At 36.9% G+C, this 20,653-nt stretch overlaps 1 pseudogene; it reads right to left on the bottom strand.

The window, feature by feature from the left end:
• Positions 1–8,153: 8,153 nt before the first annotated feature.
• Positions 8,154–20,653, bottom strand: part of LOC144216645 (bifunctional 3'-phosphoadenosine 5'-phosphosulfate synthase 1 pseudogene) — an 87,247-nt pseudogene continuing 74,747 nt past the window's right edge.

The following is a 20,653-nucleotide window of genomic DNA, read 5'->3' on the forward strand; positions in this document are numbered from 1 at the left end:
GCTTGGGAAATTCAAGTTAAAAATGATCATAATTTGACTACTGGTTTGTAACTCTGGCAAACCTTGTACAGGCAAAGAACACATTTCTTAAAAGAGAGCCCATAACCCAAATTTTGTAAGATTCCCATAGATAAACCTATTTATGATAAGACATAAATTCACAATTCAAAAATAAGAAGCAACACACACACACACGCGCGCCAACAAAAAGCATGAATCATGAGGAAGAAAATGAAAAAGAAAACCCAGCTGATATATCCTATAAGAGATCTAAATAATGGGAATATCAAGTGGTAAATATAAAATTTTGAATTCCACTCTCAGGAGCATATTTTAAGGGAAGAATCCAAATACAGATAGTTTATATAGTAGATGGGCCCAGAATATACCAGTAGGATATTGGGAAAATTAGATAGAAAAGGGGAAAAAGTAGACAAAAGTTACTAAACCAGTTTCTATTTCGGGCAACTGTATCCCACTGTCACCTATGAACTCTGCTAGAAAGGACAGAACATACCTCAGTGTTATCCCAAATGAGAGACAAGGAAGCTGATTTAGACATTGACTTCTCATCCATCATTGGATGAAGGATGCTTCTGGGAACATTAACTCTTCCAGCTTTTGTATTTGCCTTGTGGATGGACTGAGTATGCTCCTGGGGTCAGGAAAAATTAATCAGGCAGAGAGCTGCAGTCATCCAATAATAGACTTTGGCTTATAGGGGTGAATGAAAAGGGTTATGAGCAGGGATATCAGAATTTGACTGCTCCGACTGTTTAAAAGAAATAAGGGCTGCAATAAAAATATTTTTTAAAAATCATGGTACTATTAGGAAAATAAATGACCAGCAAGATTTTAAAGTAAACTGAATATAACTTTGGGGGGAAAATCCAGATATCAAAGTCTGAGTGGATGAGTTACATAAAGTAGAGATGGCTAAAAAGAGATTTAGTGAAATCAAGTAAATATAAAAAAATTACACAAAATGCAATACAAAGCAACTAAATGATAGGAAATATAAAAATATAAGAGGTTAAGAAATATTAAGTTCAGAGTGAAAAGGTTTAAAATATATTTAAATGGAATCCAAAATAAATGAACAGAGAAAATGGATTAGGGGAAATATTCAAAAAGATAATGGCTCAGAATTTTCCAGAATTATTAAAAGATATAAAACTTCAGAGCTGAGAATCTTCCCAAAATCTCAAACAGAAATAAGAGGACATCCACTGAACACATGGTTAGTGATATTCCAGCAAATGTAGAACACTGGAGACAAACAGCAGACATTACAAGTTATCTGAGAGAAAAGAAAAACTAGAGCAGATTTCTCAAGACTGAAAAAGGACGGAAGTATACTGTCTGTAAAATATTTGAAGAGCTTGCTATTGACCTAAGATTGAATTTCCGGCAAATTATTTTCATAAAAAGAATAAAATCAAGATGTCTTCCAACAACCAAAAATGAGAGCTTTCCACCAGCAGAGTTTATCATATCTCATCAAAGTCATTCCTGAAAGACTTCAAGAAGATAAGGACACCAGAAGGAAGGGTTCTTAGATCAGAGGTCAAGAAACTAGTGCTTGAAGGCCAAATCTGGTCTGCAGCCTGAATTTGTAAGGCCTGAGAGCTAAAAATTGTTTTATAAAGACTTTACATTTTTTAACAGTTTTAGGTTTATAGAAAAACTGAGTGATAATACAGAGTTCCAATATATACTCTTCCCCACCTTCACACTAGTTTCCTCCATTATTGATATCTTGCATTAGTATGTTACATTTGTTAAGACTGAAAAACTAAATTTGATACATGTGTACACATGCATATATATACACACATACACATAAACATATGAGTGTATATAAACACACACATTGGTAGGTACACACATATACATGTATACATATGTGTATACCCATATGTATACAAATGCACACATTGGTAGGTCTTGGAAAATTGACCCCTTTATCATTATATTATGTCTCTGTTTATGCTTGTCATAGTGGTTTCTGTTGTTGTTGTGAAGAGCAGAATGCTCTGGGTGTATTTCAAAATGGTCACTTTTCCCTTCCACCTTCCCTAAACAGGAGGGGGTTTTTCTTTTATCTGGGCAAATAATTGTTGTTAAACAGGTGATTTTTTTGGTTCAAGTATATTTAATTTAGAAATCACTAAGAATTCTAATTTAAAAATTGATTGGGAAATTATAATAAAAGATACTTCCAAATAATCTTTGGTTCTAAATACAAATAAAAGTGGACATTAGAAAATATTTAGGACTGACAATTGATGAAAATATTACATTCTAAAATTTAGGGGATGTAGGTAAAGCATTAAAATAATTTTTTAACATCCTATTATTTACAAAGTTTGACAGTTAATAGTCTAATTTTCCAAATTAAAATAAAAAGGATAACAGAATAAACTTAGAGTAAAATTAAATAATGAAAATAATAATACAAGGAGAAATTAATTAAATAGGGTAAACAAGATAAAATAGAGACGAGGCACAAAGCCAAACACTCACTTTTTGGGAAGTCTAATAAACAGTTACCCTGTGGCAAGATGAACAAAGAAACGAGACACAGAGAGAGACAGAGAGAGAATCCATTAAAAAAGAATACTAGCAGTGAAAAGAGTAATGTTATAACCCCAGAAGCATGTTTTTTAAGAAGAGTTATAAGCAATTTTAAGTCATTAAATTTGAAAACTCAAGACAAATGTTAATTTTTCTAGAGAAATATAACTAGTCAATAGTAATTCAAGAAGAAATTATAAACCTGACTCATCCTTCATTGTTAAAAAAATGAATTGATGATTAAAATCTAAGCCTCACCTTCCCCACACCCATCCACTGGCTATATGAGCCAGTGAAAGAAGACAAAGTTCCTATTAAAAATCTCAAAATAGGGGCACCTGGGTGGCTTAGTCGGTTAAGCGTCCGACTTTCGCTTAGGTCATGATCTCGCGGTTCGTGGGTTCGAGCCCCGCGTCGGGCTCTGTGCTGACTGCCAGCTCAGAGCCTGGAGCCTCTTTCGGAGTCTGTGACTCCCTCTCTCTCTGACCCTTCCCTGCTCACGCTGTCTGTCTGTCTGTCTGTCTCTCTCCTAGAAATAAAATAATAAAAAATATTAAAAAAAAAATCTCAAAATATTTTTCCTTCTTTTTTTGTTTTACCTCTGTGGAACTTGACAAGATAATTATAAAATGTATGGATGTGCAAAGGCCTAAAATAGCCAAGATAATTTTGAAGAAGTACAATATAAGGAGACCTCCTTGCCATATACAAATATTTATTACAAACTATAAACAATATAAGGCTATGAACAATTAAAGCACTGTGCATTGTTCTAGGAAAGATAAATAGACCAATGGGACTGAACATAGACTTGAAATAGATCAATGCATAGATGGAACCCTGATATATGGCAGAAGCTGCACTGTCTTCCAGTGAAGGATGGGCTATTGATTAAATAGTGTTCAGACCTTTGGTTATCAATATAGGGGAAAAATTGAGAAGCTTTGTCTCTAATGGAACACCAAAAGTAATTCTGTGTGGATTAAACATCTAATTATAATAGCAATAGTTTAGAATGTTTTGGAGGAATTATAAGAGACTATATTTATGACTTCAGAATAAGGAAAGGTGTAAATTTTAGTCCATCATTTTTTACATTTCATAATATGAACTCAAACACTAGGATTGCCTAATAATTTTTACTAATGTAATAATTTTGTTACTAGTTTTTTCCTGAACTGGTTTTTCTATGTTATGTATACAGAGCCTTAGTGGATCACATTTATTTTTCCCTTGAGTAAAATACTATTGTTCAAAGAATCAATAACATTTCATAGCTCAAGCCAAGTGATTTTAAAACAGAATTTAAATAGGTGGAATTCTTCAAACCTTAGATATTATATATTTTTTTCTCTAGGGGAAAATGAAATGAACATTCAACTAATGGGGGAAAAGGGCTGTAGCATTTAGTTTTAACTTTTTTTTAATGTTTTATTTTTGAGAGGGAGAGAGACAGAGTGCGAGCAGGGGAGGGGCATACAGAGGGGAAGACTCAGAATGCGAAGCAGGCTCCAGGGTCTAAGCTGTCAGCACAGAGCCCAATGTGGGGCTCGAACTCCAGAACTATGATATCATGACTGGAGCCGAAGTCGGATGCTCAACTGTGCCCCTAGTTTTAACTTTAAAAGAATAATTAAATTTGTTTTTTAAATGAGCCTATTTTAAAAATAAATCTCATTGAATAAATCATTAAAATGATGAACTAAAATATATTTACATCAAATTCTAGATTTGCGATAAAATATTACACAACATTATTAGCAATGCACACTACTCTTAATCCTCTAGATGTAGGACCTCATTATAAATACAAAATTGAAGACTGGCCAAAATGTTTGTTAAATCATACTTTTGCCAACAAAAACATCGTGATTGTATATTTTAATGTGTTAATGATAAGTCGGACTATAATATGATTTAAAAATCAAACCTGTTTTTATATAGTCTGTTGTTTTACAATCATGGGATTTTCTGTTCATTTGACTGCATACAGGAGGCATGTATAAATACTTCGTACATTTGAAGAGAGAAGAGTAAGGTAAGGGTGTAATTCATAATTGCATTCCTTTCCTTATATATATTCCTTTGTCATATATATATATAAGAGTGTGCGAGTGTGTGCATGTAAGTGAAGGAGGGGCAGAGATGGAAGGAGAGAATGTTACCCAGGCTTTATGCTCAGCATGGAACCTGACATGCGGCTTGATCCTAAGACCCTGGGATCATTACCTGAGACCAAATCAAGAGTGGGATTCTCAACCAACTGAGCTACCCAGGTGCCTCTTTTATATTTTAAGTAACAAACCAATTTCATTAATGTACTTATTTGGAGGTAGCTTTAAATATTCTAATTTTATAATGCAAAAACTATAAATCTTTTCCTAGACTAACAAGATGCATAACCATATTTTCATTAATATTTTTCTGTGGCTGTCTTAGGAACACTATTCCCTTAAAATACCTGCAGGATATTGGCCACATACAGAAAGGCAAGCAACTTTAAGTGTTATTTATTCATGCTGGAATAAAAGCTGTTTGTAGCATGCAACAGTATAGATTTTCTTTTTTGAATAACGTAGGTGCTTCTGAGTGACCTTTACTAATGTATGCAAGGAATTTGAATGAAAGATGGGAATAGACGATATATTTAGTGCACTGACTTTGCATGGTAACACTTATCACAATTTCAAGCCTTTGCTCCATTGTGCAATATAGAGATACAAAATACTTGTTTTTCCTTCCTTCTTTTCTTCCTTCCTTCCTTCCTTCCTTCCTTCCTTCCTTCCTTCCTTCCTTCCCTTCTTCCTTTCTTCTTTTGCTTGGAAGGCTTTATTCTGATGTTAACTTTTTCATTGATTCAAAGGTGAAAATAATCTAATTTTCGAGATTTCCAGACTCACATAGAATGATGCCATATTATAGAATAGTGCCTTGAAAACATTTTGCAGATTATTTTTTATTGTCTTCCTGGCATCTATTTTACCCCTCTCCCACTTGGGGTGTTTGTTTGTTTTTTTATAACCAAGAGTATTTTTATATTTGGGGAAGATTTTGCTCCTTCCATTTTCTCAGCCTTGCAGTTTGGGTGAGACTGATTGCCTAACCTACTTTGGAGGTGGATCTTTGCTGTCTAAAAGCCCATCAGAGAGACTACTGCAATCTTGTCACACTGATTGGATCAGAGAAGGACATGAGTTCCAATTCAGATCAGTGAAAGGAACTGATTCTCAGGACACATACAGCAGCTACTGTAAGAGACTCCAACTTTCCTGAGTGTTTTCCTATGAGGATATGACATCCGGAATTAATGCAAACATTTTGCTGAAATTACCATGAAGAACTGGGACCTCCCAGGCAGCTACCAGGGCAGCATGGGGAAATAGCAAACAGAGAAGTAGAATAGAGAGGATATGAGAAAGAAGGTCCTGGGAGATCTCATTTGAGGTGCAAGATCACGCCTCATTCTGACTTTTCTGTTACATAAGCCAATATCCCCTTTAAGTTAATTTCAGTTTAGAGCTTTGTATTTTATTCCATTTTTTTGGTCACATGTTACTGAAACATTTCTATCACAAATGCTACATGGGTATTTGATTTGGAGAAACTGAATGGCGACAAATGTCTTAATTCTTATTCAAAGATTCTTTGGTTTCAAGGAACCGAAAGATACAAATTAGAGAATGGGAATTATTGGAAAGATTTGTGGCGATGAAACCAAACATCTAGGAAAAAGAAAATCTTTTCACCTTATTTAATGGGACCTCAAGTCTCTCTTTTTATGATATTAATGTGATGTATTACATTAATTGATTTTGATGTTAAAACAACCTTTCATTCTTAGGATATATCCTACTTGGTTACAGTGTATAATTCTTTTTATTTGTTGCTATATTTAGTTTGCTAGTGCAGTAAAACCTTGGTTTTCAAGCATAATTCATTCTGTAAACATGTTTGTAATCCAAAGCAGTTGTATATCAAAGCGAATTTGCCTGTAAGAAATAATAGAACCTCAGAATACTGTACTGTAGTATAATATAAAATAATAAAGAAAATACAAAATATAAAGAAAAGTAAACAAATTAACCTGCGCTTACCTTTGAAAACCTTCATGGACTGGACGGTGTGAGGGAGACAAGAGAGAGGAGGGTTATTGTGTAGGATGACTTTCACTATCACCAACAGATGCTGACTACAGTACAGTATTTATAAACTCTTGTCATAGACTGTATTTAATGTAACTGGCAATAAGGCAGCAGAGGAAAGGGTCTATAACTGCAGGCAGCCTTACCTAGAATGAAGCAAAGCGTTCCTAAGCTTACTCTTGTACGGAAAAGCAAAGGACTGTCCATAGGTGCTTTGAACTGACAAAAAATACATTAGTGTCAGTTGTGGGCACCTTTCAACATTCTGAAAAATCACTGATTTCTCCCAAACACTGTGGCATGATACCAAGGATCCGAGCATGGGAGATGATCACCCACAATCCCACAGCCAGAGGGAGAGAGGGAGAGAGGGAGGGAGAGAGAGAGAGAAAGAGAGGAGGTGGGGGGAGAACCATTGGCTCAGTTGTGATCATGTGATGTTCGGCATCATGTACTACTCATATCGTAAGATATCGCTTGTTTATCAAGTTAAAATTTATTAGAAATGTTTGCTTGTCTTGTGGAATATTGTAGAACAAGTTACTCAATTTCCAAGGTTTTACTGTATTTTGTTTAGGATTTTGCATCTATATTCATAGGGGATGTTGATCTTTGTTTTCTTTCTCCGTCCTTCTCTTCTTTCCTTCCTTCTTTTCTTTTTTAGGAAGCCAAAAGATTTAATTTTATAGTTCATTCAGGGCTTACTATAGATCATAAGGATACTTTAGATTATAAGAACTGAGGGAGAAAGAAGGAAGAAAGAAAACAGTTTATATTTTATAACATAAGTTTATATTTTTAATGTAGAAAAATAATTGTTAGAGATGTTTTATGAAATTTAACAAACAAGATCTAGACAAGTTTACTGTTCAGTGGAGTTTTTTTTCTATTTTAAAGGGATGAAGAGTGAGATTCAATATATATTATTGGTTACAACTATATAACAGCTTGAAAAAATCATGAGAAGCATAAATATAACATAAAAGACAATATTTTAAAATTGTGTTATAGGAATATTAGCTATCATAAATGGAAAAGATACATTAAAACCAGCAGTGTATGGGGCGCCTGGGTGGCTTAGTCGGTTAAGCGTCCGACTTTCGCTTAGGTCATGATCTCGCGGTTCGTGGGTTCGAGCCCCGCGTCGGGCTCTGTGCTGACTGCCAGCTCAGAGCCTGGAGCCTGTTTCAGTCTGTGACTCCCTCTCTCTCTGACCCTCCCCTGCTCACGCTGTCTCTCTCTCTCTCTAGAAATAAATAAAAACCTTAAAAAAAAAAAAAAACCAGCAGTGTGTTACACTGGTTCAAAAAGAACTCATCAGGCAGACAAAAACTAGTATTAGTTAAGGAAAATGGTCTGTTTTTAGGAAGCACATCCAGAGAGATGTTACCTCAAAGAAATGCCACCAGTAACTGTGTGGTCCCCTCTTGTTACTCAGTGAAGTGTCAAAGGTAGAGTGACTGGGCTAACAACACAAGCCTTCTCCAAGGATTTGTGGTATTGCATCAGCACAGCCCAGGTCTTGGGGGCCATAAAACCTTCAGGAGGTTTCTGGCCTTCCCTGGCAAGTCTGCACATTCAAGTTCCTCAAATAAATTCAAAGTCTTCATGGCGTTCAGAGTCATAGTAGTCCATAGGCTTCTTTTTCTTGCTGTAGGCTGCAACTCAGAAGGGAACTACTTCCAAGGTGATTAGGCCAGGGGCCATTGTCAGCACTTTGGCCCTATGAGTTGGCTCATAAAGATCCTTCCCTGTTTCTGAATGAGGTACACCAGCAAGCTCTTGTCCAACAATGTTAAACTTGTCTCCTCAAGTCATGTGTGGTCTGCAATGTCACTGGATTCTAGTTGGTCCAGGACACAACGTGGGAGGTGGGAAGACGGCCACTACCATTGTTTTAGGATAGGGAACTCCTTCCTCCAGCACTGAAGGATGCTGCTTCATACACCACATCAAAGGAGCATCATTGTCCTTTGTCTACCAAGGCACCAAGAGGGTGAAATAGAAGGACAGAGTACCTATAGCCACTCTCTAGAAGTTGCTTATAGGTATCTGCATTAATAGAGCATGTCCATTGCACTAGGTTAGGTTCAACCCAGCAAGCACTGGGTTGCACAATTGAAATGCAGTGACAGCATCAGCATTCAATAAATTTAACATCTACTAGGATTAACATCTACATAGGAATAAAACTATGCTAATCAAGACCATTGTTCCAATAAATTCAGTTCAAGGCCTGAAGATCTCCAATCAACCAATATCCTTGTTCCATAACATCTTGACGTAGGGGTGGCACCACATGTTGTTCCCCACTGTCTGGCACCACAGCCCTGCTTCCTGCACTCAACAAACTCTGGATTGCGAAGAATATCCATATAGCGGCACTCCTATATCAGAGCAAATGCAGACCAGTCATCCAGCTTCTCTCTCTCTTCATAACTTAGTTTTCAGAACTATAGTCACTGACAAGTTAATGATACCCCCATCAATAAGACAATTGAAATGAAGCGCTGAAAGAACTCTCTGTTTCTCCCTGTCTCTCTCATAGAGCCATTCAGTGGGGTTGCCCAACCTTCTGCTAAGACCTGCACCCACTGCACATCCATTTAATTAATTTTCAATCCTGGCAATATTTCTGCACATGTTTTTGCCAAATTAAGTTTATTTTCTGGCATATACGGTTCTTTTACTTAGTAAGTGGCATCCAGAGGTACAATATCCTGTTCCTGTAGAAGTTCCACAACTTGTTGGACACAGTCATTTATATCACAGCAGTCTGTTTTCAGCCTCAATTAAGGAGCCTCTGCTTTTTTTTTTTTAATATATTTAGAATTCATTCCAGTGAAACCTTTAATTTCCCCAGCTCCGTCCTTTTATGTAGAATCCTTTGACATTTCTGTGTAATAACCACACACAGGGGCATGAACAAATGCCCCCCCCCCCCCAAAAAAAGTAAACCTTCATGAATTTGCCTTGCATTGTTGCACCCTTGAGTACAAGGCTATAGAAAACTGGTGACGCACAGTAAGCTAGCATCTGCAGTTCACCAACTTCTGGAGCACATCGAGCATTCCCTTCTCTGTCTTTCAGGACTAAAGACTTTACTGAAACCTTGGTGAGTATTATCACCATCCACAGTACAGCATGGAATGCAAAGGCCAGCCAAATACTCCTCTACAGCCATGTTCACCGTGGTCCTCCCTGCTCCACATAAGCCTGGCAGCCAAACTGTACAAGCATGGAAGGCACCTCTGGTCCCTCCGGCCTTACCTCTTTTGTTCCTGCGGACGTGGTGAGCTTGATTGGTGACATTAGTTGCTCTCTGCGTCCCGATAACCGCTCCGACATTCTTACACAGGCTCCCTAGACGGGCAGGCCCGCGGAGAGCAGGGGAGCGGGGCGGGGCGGGGCGAGAAGGCGGGGCCTCCGGGGATCTCGCGAGCCTGCGCTGCTGAAAGCGCACGCGGCCTCTCAGGACTTCGATGGAGCAGCCGGTTTCTGCCGGGTGGTGCCTCGCGCCGATAAAAGTATGTGTGCTGGTTTCATTTTTTCTTTTTTTTTTGAGATATCTTTGGTTTTGATATTGGAATTACTGGACTTACAGTATGAGTTGGCAAATGTTGATTTTTTGGAAAAGTCCTTGCGAGATTGATGTTAATTCATATTTAAATGTTTGACAAAATTTGTCAGTGAAGTCGTCTGTTTCTGGGCTTGGCTTTGCCAGAAGTTTTAAAGTTACGATTCAGGCTTTATTTGTTATAGATCTCGAGTTTTCTGTTTCTTTTTGAGTCAGTTTCAGTAATTTGTTTCTAGGCATTTGTCCATTTCCTCTAAATTATCTGATTTGTTTTCATACAGTTGATTACATTGCGGAATTTTTTATTTCTGTAAGTTTAGTAGTGGTACCACTTTTTAATCGCTATCCTTTAAAGGTAATCATTATCACGCCTCATAGGGCAAACACATTAAACTTGTATTCCAAAACATTATGCTTTAAGGTTAAATGTTCTCTGAATTTCAAACAAATGGAATTATACAGAATATATTCTTGTCTGGCTTCTCTTGCTCAATTTTATATTTGTAGAATTCATCCCTGTACCTGTAGTTTGTTCATTCCATTGATGAATACTATTCTGTCCAGCGACTATACCACAGTTTATTTAGGTACATTTGATTATTTTCATTTTTTGGAATATTATAAACATCATTGCTGTTAATGTTCTTGAACATGTGTTGTTGCACAGAAGCTCGTAGTTATGTTGGGTTATACATAGGAATGATCTGCCAGGACATAGGGTTTGTTTCTGCTCAGCTTTAGCTGATGAAGCCAAAGCATTTTCAGTGTGGTTGTATCAGCTGAGACTCCCGTTAGCAGTATTTTCCATCGCCCTGTCTTCTTGCCAAAACTCTGTATTGTCGTTCAAAACAAACAAACAAACAAAAAACTTTAGACATGCTAGTTTGGGCACAGTGTTATCACATTACGGTTTTAATTTGCATTTACCAGAGCAAAGTTGAGTTCCTTTTTATATTATTTGTCATTTAGGTTGCCTCTTTTGAAAAGTGCCTTTTGGGCCGCTTGCCAATTTTTCCACTGGGTTATCAATTTTTTCTAAGATTTGTAGGAATTTTGATATATTCAGATAAGGGTCCTTCATTGGCTATATGTTTTGAAAATGTTTTCTTCCACTGTATAAATTTTGTTTTTTCTGTTTATTTTGCTTTTGGTGAACAAAATTCCTAGTATTAATGTAGTTCTATATTTGATGTTTCCTTTTTGGTTAGGGCTTCTTGGTGACTTGATTAAACATATTATCTCCCTAGTTCTAGCTGCTGGTAATGTTATATTCTAGATGTTTAGGTCAGCAGCTCACCGAGAATCAATTTTTGTATATATGGTTTGAGCTAGGGGTCAAGTTTTATTTTCCTCCATATGGATATTTAATTAATGATTGAGAAAGCATCTTTCTCCCATTATTTAGCCATACTTCACATGTCTGAAAATCAGTTGTCCATATATGCATAAGATTTACATGTGATCTACAGACCTGAAGGAACAAGGGAGCGAAATACTTAATAGAACCTGGAGATAGCAAGAGAGCTGTAGCTATAGGAAAAGGCCACAGGACAAGAACTATGGCCGTAGAGAAACAGACCCTGACAAGTTGTGGTGCAAAAAAGGGATAAACAAAGAAAAGTCCCAAATTTTGCCTCTGCTTTCTCCTTAAATCCCTGCCCATTTATAACTCAGATGAAAACAGAAAGCAGACGAGTTTATTAATACAATTCATACCTGGGACATAGCCTGGGTAGAACGATGAAGCAAGGATATGAAGGTTATATGCAAGATACCCAGCACAGCCAAGCACATTTGCCTCTCAGCATCCTCGTATCATTTGTCCAGGTGAAATATTTGTTTCCTCATTGCAGGGGATACCCAGAGTCCCCCAAGCTAATATCTGATTGTGGAATATGTTAATTCAGTCAGAATCTTAATTCAGTCAAAATCTTATCTGGAAAGTTTAGCTACCACTGTTGTTCTTCATACAGGAAAATGGGAGCAGAGGTGGAAACAGTGTAAGAGAAACAATTAACTAACTTAAAACATAGCCGCTATAGACTCTACTCTGTAGCTGAAGGTGAAGCTTCATTTCATATTGAGTGCTGCCTTCTTTCACAATGCATTTTATGCACCCATTATTATCCATGTCAGCTGGATAGTTTTCCTTATCTGGTGGGATAAGCCAGACCTCCATTCATATAGGATCTGAGTCTTTGGTGAAACCATTGTTATTGGATTGTCATAGTTTTCCATAGTTCAGAATTACTGAGCTCAGGGAATATTAAGATGTGAATCCTCTGCCTCCAATAATAGTTTGTACCTACTGGGTGGCAGTAACCCAGTTTCCACTTGTAATCATGATCTGTCATCATGGATAGTGAGACCCTTTTTGTCTGTTTGTTACATGGCACAAGGGTCCACAAGTTTCAGAAGGCAGTATCAGCTTTTAGCTGAACAGGACTATGACTATGTATCTTGGTGAATACACACTTCCATTATTAGATATCAGCATTCCTCTGTTGGACGCTAACATTCCCAAAAACAAATTGGAAAGGAAGAGAGACTTCCTCTAGTAGTTTATTGGTATAATACTGTGAGGGACCATTCTCACCTATATAATTTGATCCCTGGATCTGTTAATTCTGGCCATAGGGGAGAAGTGCTAATTATTGGCTGCTGGCTTAAGAACATACTTCATCCTCTATGCTAGGACCCCACCCTCTCATGGTGTTTAGTAGCTAACTCCATAACTGTGCTAAAGGCCCTCTTACCATTCTGTTTAGCCACCTGCTCTCTGGGTGATTTGGGGGGGGCATGCTAAGGCCAGTGAACTATGTGGGCATAAGTCCATTGCCACACATCTTTTGCTGTAATATGTGTCACCCACTGTAAAGTTATATTGTGTTGAATGCCATGGTTGTAGACAAGGTATTTGGAAGGATGATACTGTAGACCGTAACGGCATTTCTGTATCTGAAATATATATTTATGCCTGTGAGGACAAATCACTGTTTCTTCTATGATAGAGAAGTTTATTGTAATCAACTGCCACTAGGAAGTAGACCAGTCTCCTGGGGAATGGTGTCATATCAACCTGCTTATGGCAGATTGGCCATTGGTGTGGTGGTAGCAAGACCAGCCTTTATGAGGGGAAATTCGTGTTATTAAACACACGAATAGCCTTCAACCCTCACAGTACTCTAGACATATAGCTCATCTGAGCGAGCTCTAGCATGGCTGGAAAAAGAGGCTGACTGATAGCCACTGGAAAGGACACCTTGTCCACCTGATTATTGAAACATTCTCCACAATGAATTTATTCTGGTGGGAAAAAATATTTTCACATTTTGTACTCTATTTAAGATGTTCTATACAAACCTTTCTCATAAACCATCACTCATACAATTTTATTCTTTCCATGCCCCTGACTATTTAGACAATCTGTTGGCCACTGGTCATGAATCAGTATAGACCTGCACCTAAGACTGTCTTTCCTTCCATGAAAAATGGAGAGTCAGAGGTACTACCTCAGTTTCTGCCTATAGGAAATATTTACCCTCACTGCTTACTCTTTTTCAAGGGTCCCTCTGAGTTGTACTCTATTGAAGTGACTATCAACTCTAGTTTAAATAACCATTCTAAGCAGTTCTATCTGTAAACCACAGTCTTGCTTTTTTGCTCCTCATTGATTAGTCATAAAGAAGTCCTATGTGGTTCCATGTATGGGTTGTGGCAGAGCTGGTAAAACTGTAGCAGTAAGTGTCTCAGAAATCTGAGCCAAAGAATGAAGTTAACCAACCAATGAAGTTAACTTGTGCCTTCCGGATATGTTTGGGCACCAAATTGAATATATCGTTTCTTTTTACAATGTAATGCTATAGTGCACTCCTAAGTTGATGGTTTGGTAAATCAGATAACTTCTAACTGGTAGATTACAAATCACTAGGATCCCATAGATAAAAATTCAGGCAACATCAGGGCCCACAAACTAGTCAACAATTCTTTTTCGAAAGAACTATGGTTAGCATAAAGACATTTCCTGCTTCCTAACTCTTAGTGATCTAAGCTGCAGTTCATCTATTGGGCTTGGTCAAAGCTTCATATGAGATCTCTGTCTTTCACAGACACTTCCAGTGCCAGTGGGTCCAGAAGATTACAATCTAATGAAAGGGCCATTTGTGCACAGAAAAAACTGGGAAGCCTAATAGATTACCAGAAATTCAGCAAGAGTTATACTTCTTAATGGTGATCACTGCAATTTGCAGCAACTTGTTTTTTTTACTATGGAGAGGGTATCCTGACAGTCCTTAGACTATTGGGCCCTTAGTCTATGGTATATTCTTGAATTGTTGTAGGCCTTATTTCCTACTCTCTGGCATGCATATGTCTTACTAAGGCATCTAAAGTGCTTGCCACTTCCTGTTCATTAGATCCAGTTAGCATAATGTCACAAATGTAATGAACCAATGTCATGTTCCATGGGATATCAGATCAGGGGGCCTCAAGACTATATTATGACAGCACAGAAGTTGACATAACCCTGAGGCAAGACCATAAAAGTATACTGTTATACCTGTGAAGGCAAACTGATTCTGATTATCTTTGCTGAAGGGTATAAGGAAAAAAAAACAGGTCACTCAGGTCAATTGCTGCATGCTAGCTGCCAGGGGCTGGGTTGATTTGCTCCATTAAAGATATCACATCTAGAAATGCACCTGTGATTGGTATCTCCACCTGATTAAGTCTGTGATGATCTACTTTCATTTTCCACGACCCATTTGGTTTGTGAACTACACATACAGCTGTAAGAAATTGGGATATTATAGAAATATTTAAAGTCTTTGATGGTTTTACTAACCTCTATAATGACTCTGAGAATGCAAAATTGCATTTGGTTTACTTTTCTTGACAGATATGGAGGAAAGTGGGGAGTTACATGGGTTTTCATTTGTCATTTCTACCGGAATATATTTCACTCAGGGTTTCTACTCCTTCCCACTAGTACCCTGATTTTAACACAGGACATTTAAGCACTCAATCTGTCCTGCCATTCTACAATGCTTATAACCAAGCTTTGGGCTTAGTTTACATCCATTCTCCCCTGAGACTACAGAAGATGAAAGACCCTTCAGAGCTATCATTAGGGCTTTATGATTTTCAGCCCTGATTCTGAATTAGAAATTCATGACTGTCATTTTTTTTTCCCTGGGTAATCTCTGTGGGGTCATCTGAAGCATCCAACAGATCTCATAATCATTATAATCATTGTTGATGTCATAGTAATCAACTGACACAGCCATTTGTTCTTTCTATGTCTGTTCTCCTGTTGTACTTCCTCCCATGCCACTATTAAGTACCTGGAGGTACTTAAAAGTGGGAGGTTGTTACTACTTCTATCCCTGAAAAGGCAATGAGAAGGAATGGTTACTAGAGCTAGAAAGGATTGTTGTATAGTGAAGGGTAACTGGCAAGAACTATAGTCTTTAGCAGAGGGACACAGTCCATAATACAACAGAGGAAAAAACTAGGAAAATAAATACCCAAGTTCATTCTTCCCATTCTGTAATATCTTCTCTCCCATTACCCAAACCAAATTGGAAGCGAGAGAGTAAGGGAACCTACAAATGTAGTCCGTATGGCTCAGCCTTCTGGTACTCAGAACAGAGAGGAGAAAGGTGGATGGTGCAGGCAAAGATATCTCATACATCCTAACTCTTCAGTTGGCTAACTCATCTTTTGTTTCATTGCGCACAATGTTATTTCCCCAAAGTTCTCCTAAAGCCCTAAATACAAAATTATAAAAAGCCTCAGCTGTCTTCACTCTTAGCTTAGCACACTGTTGTTTTTCTCTATAGGACTTATTACAATATGTATTTATATATGAATTGGTTGGGTCTTTAGGTTAATTGATATAATGACTCACTTTTTCATATTTCATTTTTTCATGTTTGTGTTGCAGATTACCTCTTGCCTTACACATAATAGATACTTATAAATGTTTGTTGAAAAAAATGAATGAAATAATTGGGCCCATGTGAATTGGTATGTGGCTTTAACTTCCATACCTAATATTTCTTTTGGAAAATGTGTTCTCAAATATAAATAATTGATATTGCCACAAAATTTATGAAACACAGAATGCTTGTAAATCATGACCAATCTGTGTGCATAGTTTATAGCTTATCTCAAATGGTAGCCAAAAATATTTTACAGCAATTTCTGTGCCCTCATTTGTTTCTAAGTTCTTCTAAGAATTATAATGTGTTTCACTTCCCATTGAATCTACACAAGTATTAGTATAGTGATTTCATCCTTGGAGAAATAATCAACAGTTCTGGAGGAATGAATAAACGTTTCTGGAATTTTGAAAGACTGCACAGCTAATTTACTTCTTGTGGGGGACCTAGTGAGAAATGAGGAAAAAGAATGAAGCTAACAAACACTACAGTATGTGCCAGACAGGATGCTGAATACTTTACATATATTACTTGGTTAGATTTAGATCCATAAGACAGCAAATAGGTACTTACATTTTACAGATTGGAAAATGGAGGCTCAGCAAAGTTAAATGTGGAAAAACATCAGATGACTGAAAAGAGAATTTTCTTTAGGAACTCATTTTTTTTCTGTCTTTGAGCATTGACTGACTCATTGAGGCATATGCCAAGTATGAGCATACATTTGTGTGCCAAGTGTGGATATATTTTTCTCAATATTTTAAAATTGTTATTATTTATTTAGCAGCATATGGAGAATATTGCATCTCTCTCAGGTGATGCTTTGTTTTACCAATCAGTAAAATATATTCTTTAAGAATATTTCCTTCAAGAAGGAAAGATGATTCACAAGAATCTGTTCATTAGGATCAAACTTGCAAGTCAAATAGTTTAGCAAGTATGAAATCCAAAACCTGTCTGGTAGATTTTATAAATTAGTATTATTGTAGCACTTCGGCATTAATTGATACCAGTGTTAAATGTTGTTTCTCTAATGGCAGCTATCCAGTGTGTGAGGCTATATTATGGAATGATGTCAGTATCTTTTGTCTTATCAATTTCATGAGGAACTAACTTGAAATGGTTTTCTTTGGTGGTTCTGACATATTTCAAAAAGATTAACAGTATGTTATTGTCCTGATATACAACCACGGGAACTCTATCTAGTCAGCCTTTGGCAATGTTGAAGTTTTTCATATGGGTAATTTAATGGTGAAATAGCTCCATTTTTGTGATTAGTACCTGCAAACAACATCCAGTGTAATACAATTCAATAAGGAAATTAGATACAGCAATAAAAGTGCTTTGTGCAAAATGTGACAATTAAACATTATTTTAATGGTTCAAAACATTGACAGGATGAATGAATTAATTCCAAGTCTCAGATTTTTTATCCTACAGGGTTCTTGCAGAACAATTTGTATAAAACTGTGATATCTGTGTTCTTTAATTCATAACAGTGATGTGAATTATGTGGGTAAAGTCTTATTTATTTTTCACGACTGTGGAAGCTGATGCTCAAAAAAATTGAGTGCTCTGCCCAAGGTCAACAGTTACCTACTGGCGGAGTTCAGGGCAGAGCTCTGGTCTCTTGATCATTGTTCAAGTTTAATTGTTTCAAATTTTGTGCTGAGCTAGGTATGTACAAACTATAAAGATGAATTAAGCATGATCTGCATTCAGTATTAACAGTAAACCAAATGTCTAATAAAATTAACCTGACATGCTTAAAGATATGCATAAATGTTATTGTCTTGCATAGTGATTAGGTACAGGTTCTAAGACATTTGGATAAATTACAATAATTAGTATTACTTTTCCTTAGATACGATTGTTGATTGGGACACTTGGGTATTCTGTCAAATGCATAATCATAGTCAAGTGACCAGACCTGCTGTCTAAGACTCCTCAGGAGACAAAGATTACAGATAGCTTCCCTTTGATAAGACAAGTGACAAGATGAAAATACCTGTAGATTGGGTACCTTTAACTTAGAAGCTACTGGAACATATAAGAAAAGAGTGAAGACAGGGATGGATTATGGGGGAGATTTGTAATAGAAGGGGCATAAAGAAGGGCAGTGTTTGGGTAGAGAAGTTTGAGTCTGTGGTTGAACTGTGTGGATGCTCATTTGAACAAGTCATGTCTTTGGGATGAATGCCAATTTTAAATATTCAGTTGCAAGGACGGGCTGTACCCCACCAAAGGAGCCTAATTATATGGCTTACATATTCTTATAAATCTAAGGTTTAATGAGAACTATGCTCATGGTTGCTTGTTCTTTGCTGCTTAGTATTTAATATTCATTATTTTACCATTTTGATTTACAAATAAACAATTATAATATGTATCAATCATTTTAGTGTTTCCTTCCCCCTTTTTTCTTTTTACTACAATAAAAATTGTTTATTTTCTGTTATATAGGTAACATATGTTAATATCTGTTTTATTCCAGGCTATGACTTTAGGAGTTCAAAGTGTGAAATAGGAGATATTAATCTAGTAAAAATAGATAAAAGGCATATGGTCATTCACTAGCAACCAACCTAAGAACTACAATGGAGCTAAGATACACATACTACATAGATATGCACACTGTGTAGGAAACCTACTATCTCTATTTTCTGTGTCAAGAAATTTACAACTTTTCTTACTAAAACATCAGCACCTGAATGCGAAGGTTCATTTTTTTGAATGTCTCTGTACAACAGATGGGGTTGGTAGAATATATGAAGGAAATAACTGCTCCTTTCATTTTTCTACTTACTGCCTCATGATAATGCGTGTATATGTCGGTGTCATTTTGCATTTTTAACAAGCGTTTGGACGAAGCTGGATTCAAGTGAAGAAATGAACAAATTCAAAAAGTTAAAAAAAAATTTTTTTTTAATGTTTTATTTATTTCTGAGAGATAGAGACAGCGTGAGCAGGGGAGGGTCAGAGAGAGAGACACACACACAGAATCTGAAGCAGGCTCCAGGCTCTGAGCTAGTTGTCGGCACAGAGCCCGACACGGAGCTTAAACCCACGAACTGTGAGATCATGACCTGAGACGAAGTCGGACGCTTAACCGACTGAGCCACCCAGGCGCCCCTCAAAAAGTTTTTTTTAAATGTTTATTTATTTTTGAGAGAAGGAGAGACAGAATGTGAGTGGGGGAGGGACAGAGAGAGAGGGAGACACAGAATCTGAAGCAGGCTCCAGGCTCTGAGCTGTCAGCACAGAGTGACACAGGGCTTGAACTCAAGAACCATGAGATCATGACCTGAGCTGAAATCAGGCACTTAACTGACTGGGTCCCCCAGGCATTCCCCAAAAGTTATTTTCAGTATTATTGCAAATATATATATGTATGTGAATATATTGTATATATAAAAAATATGAAGTTTTATATATATCGTATGAACTCATAAATTAAAAAATTAGTTATTAAATATTGTTTTTAGGTTTTTTAAGTTTACTTATTTAATTTTGAGAAGAGGGGGCAGAAAGAGAAAATCCCAAGAAGATGGGGGACTGTCAGCGTGAGCTCAATGCAGGGCTCAAACTCACGAACCTCATGAGATCATTACCTCAGCCAAAATCAGGAGTCAGACACTTAACCAACTGAGCCACTCAGGCATCCTCAGTTGTAAATAAATCTTAATTCCAAAGGCTATCATCATATTGTCTCAAGATGCAGTACTCAGTTTTAGTAGTTGTACATTTTATGAGCCCTAAGCGGTAGTACTTAGATATGACTATAAAAATAGTAATTTCATTCATAGATGTGAACTAGATAATTCACTTATTCATCATTGGATTACTCATCCTTAACATATGCATGGAAACATATTAGGTATTTAATCAGGAAAGTCAAGAGTTGGAAATACAAAAAAAAGATATAAAGTCTTATTTTTTGAGAAATTATGACAAATTGAACATTCATTAAACATCACAGACAACTGCAAGGTAATATAAGAAGTAATAAAACATACACACACATGCACAAACCCATTAACAAAAATAGCCATTGAGTAAAGACTTATTAAATTCTAGAACTTCGCTAAATGCTTTACCTGCATCTAATCCTCTGAGAGACCCTGTTAGTTAAGTGTTATCTCCATTTCAGTTATAAGGAAACTAAGGCACAAAGAGGTGAAGCAACTAGCCCAGTGTTACACAGTGTTTGCTGATCCTGGATCTAATCCCGAATTTTTCAGACTTCAAAGACTGCGTAGATCCTCATTGAATTATACTGTCTCCCCAGTGCATTGCAGCCTGTTGGAGTAAAATTGACACATATAAGACTGGAGGAGAATGGAGCACCCTCTAGACAACAATTTAGGATTAAATTTCTCCTTGTTTCTAAGATCAGTAGACTTTCGGGAAAAAGT

Source organism: Crocuta crocuta, unplaced genomic scaffold, assembly GCF_008692635.1.
Source record: "Crocuta crocuta isolate KB4526 unplaced genomic scaffold, BGI_CrCroc_1.0 scaffold48, whole genome shotgun sequence".
NCBI classification, from domain to species: domain Eukaryota; kingdom Metazoa; phylum Chordata; class Mammalia; order Carnivora; family Hyaenidae; genus Crocuta; species Crocuta crocuta.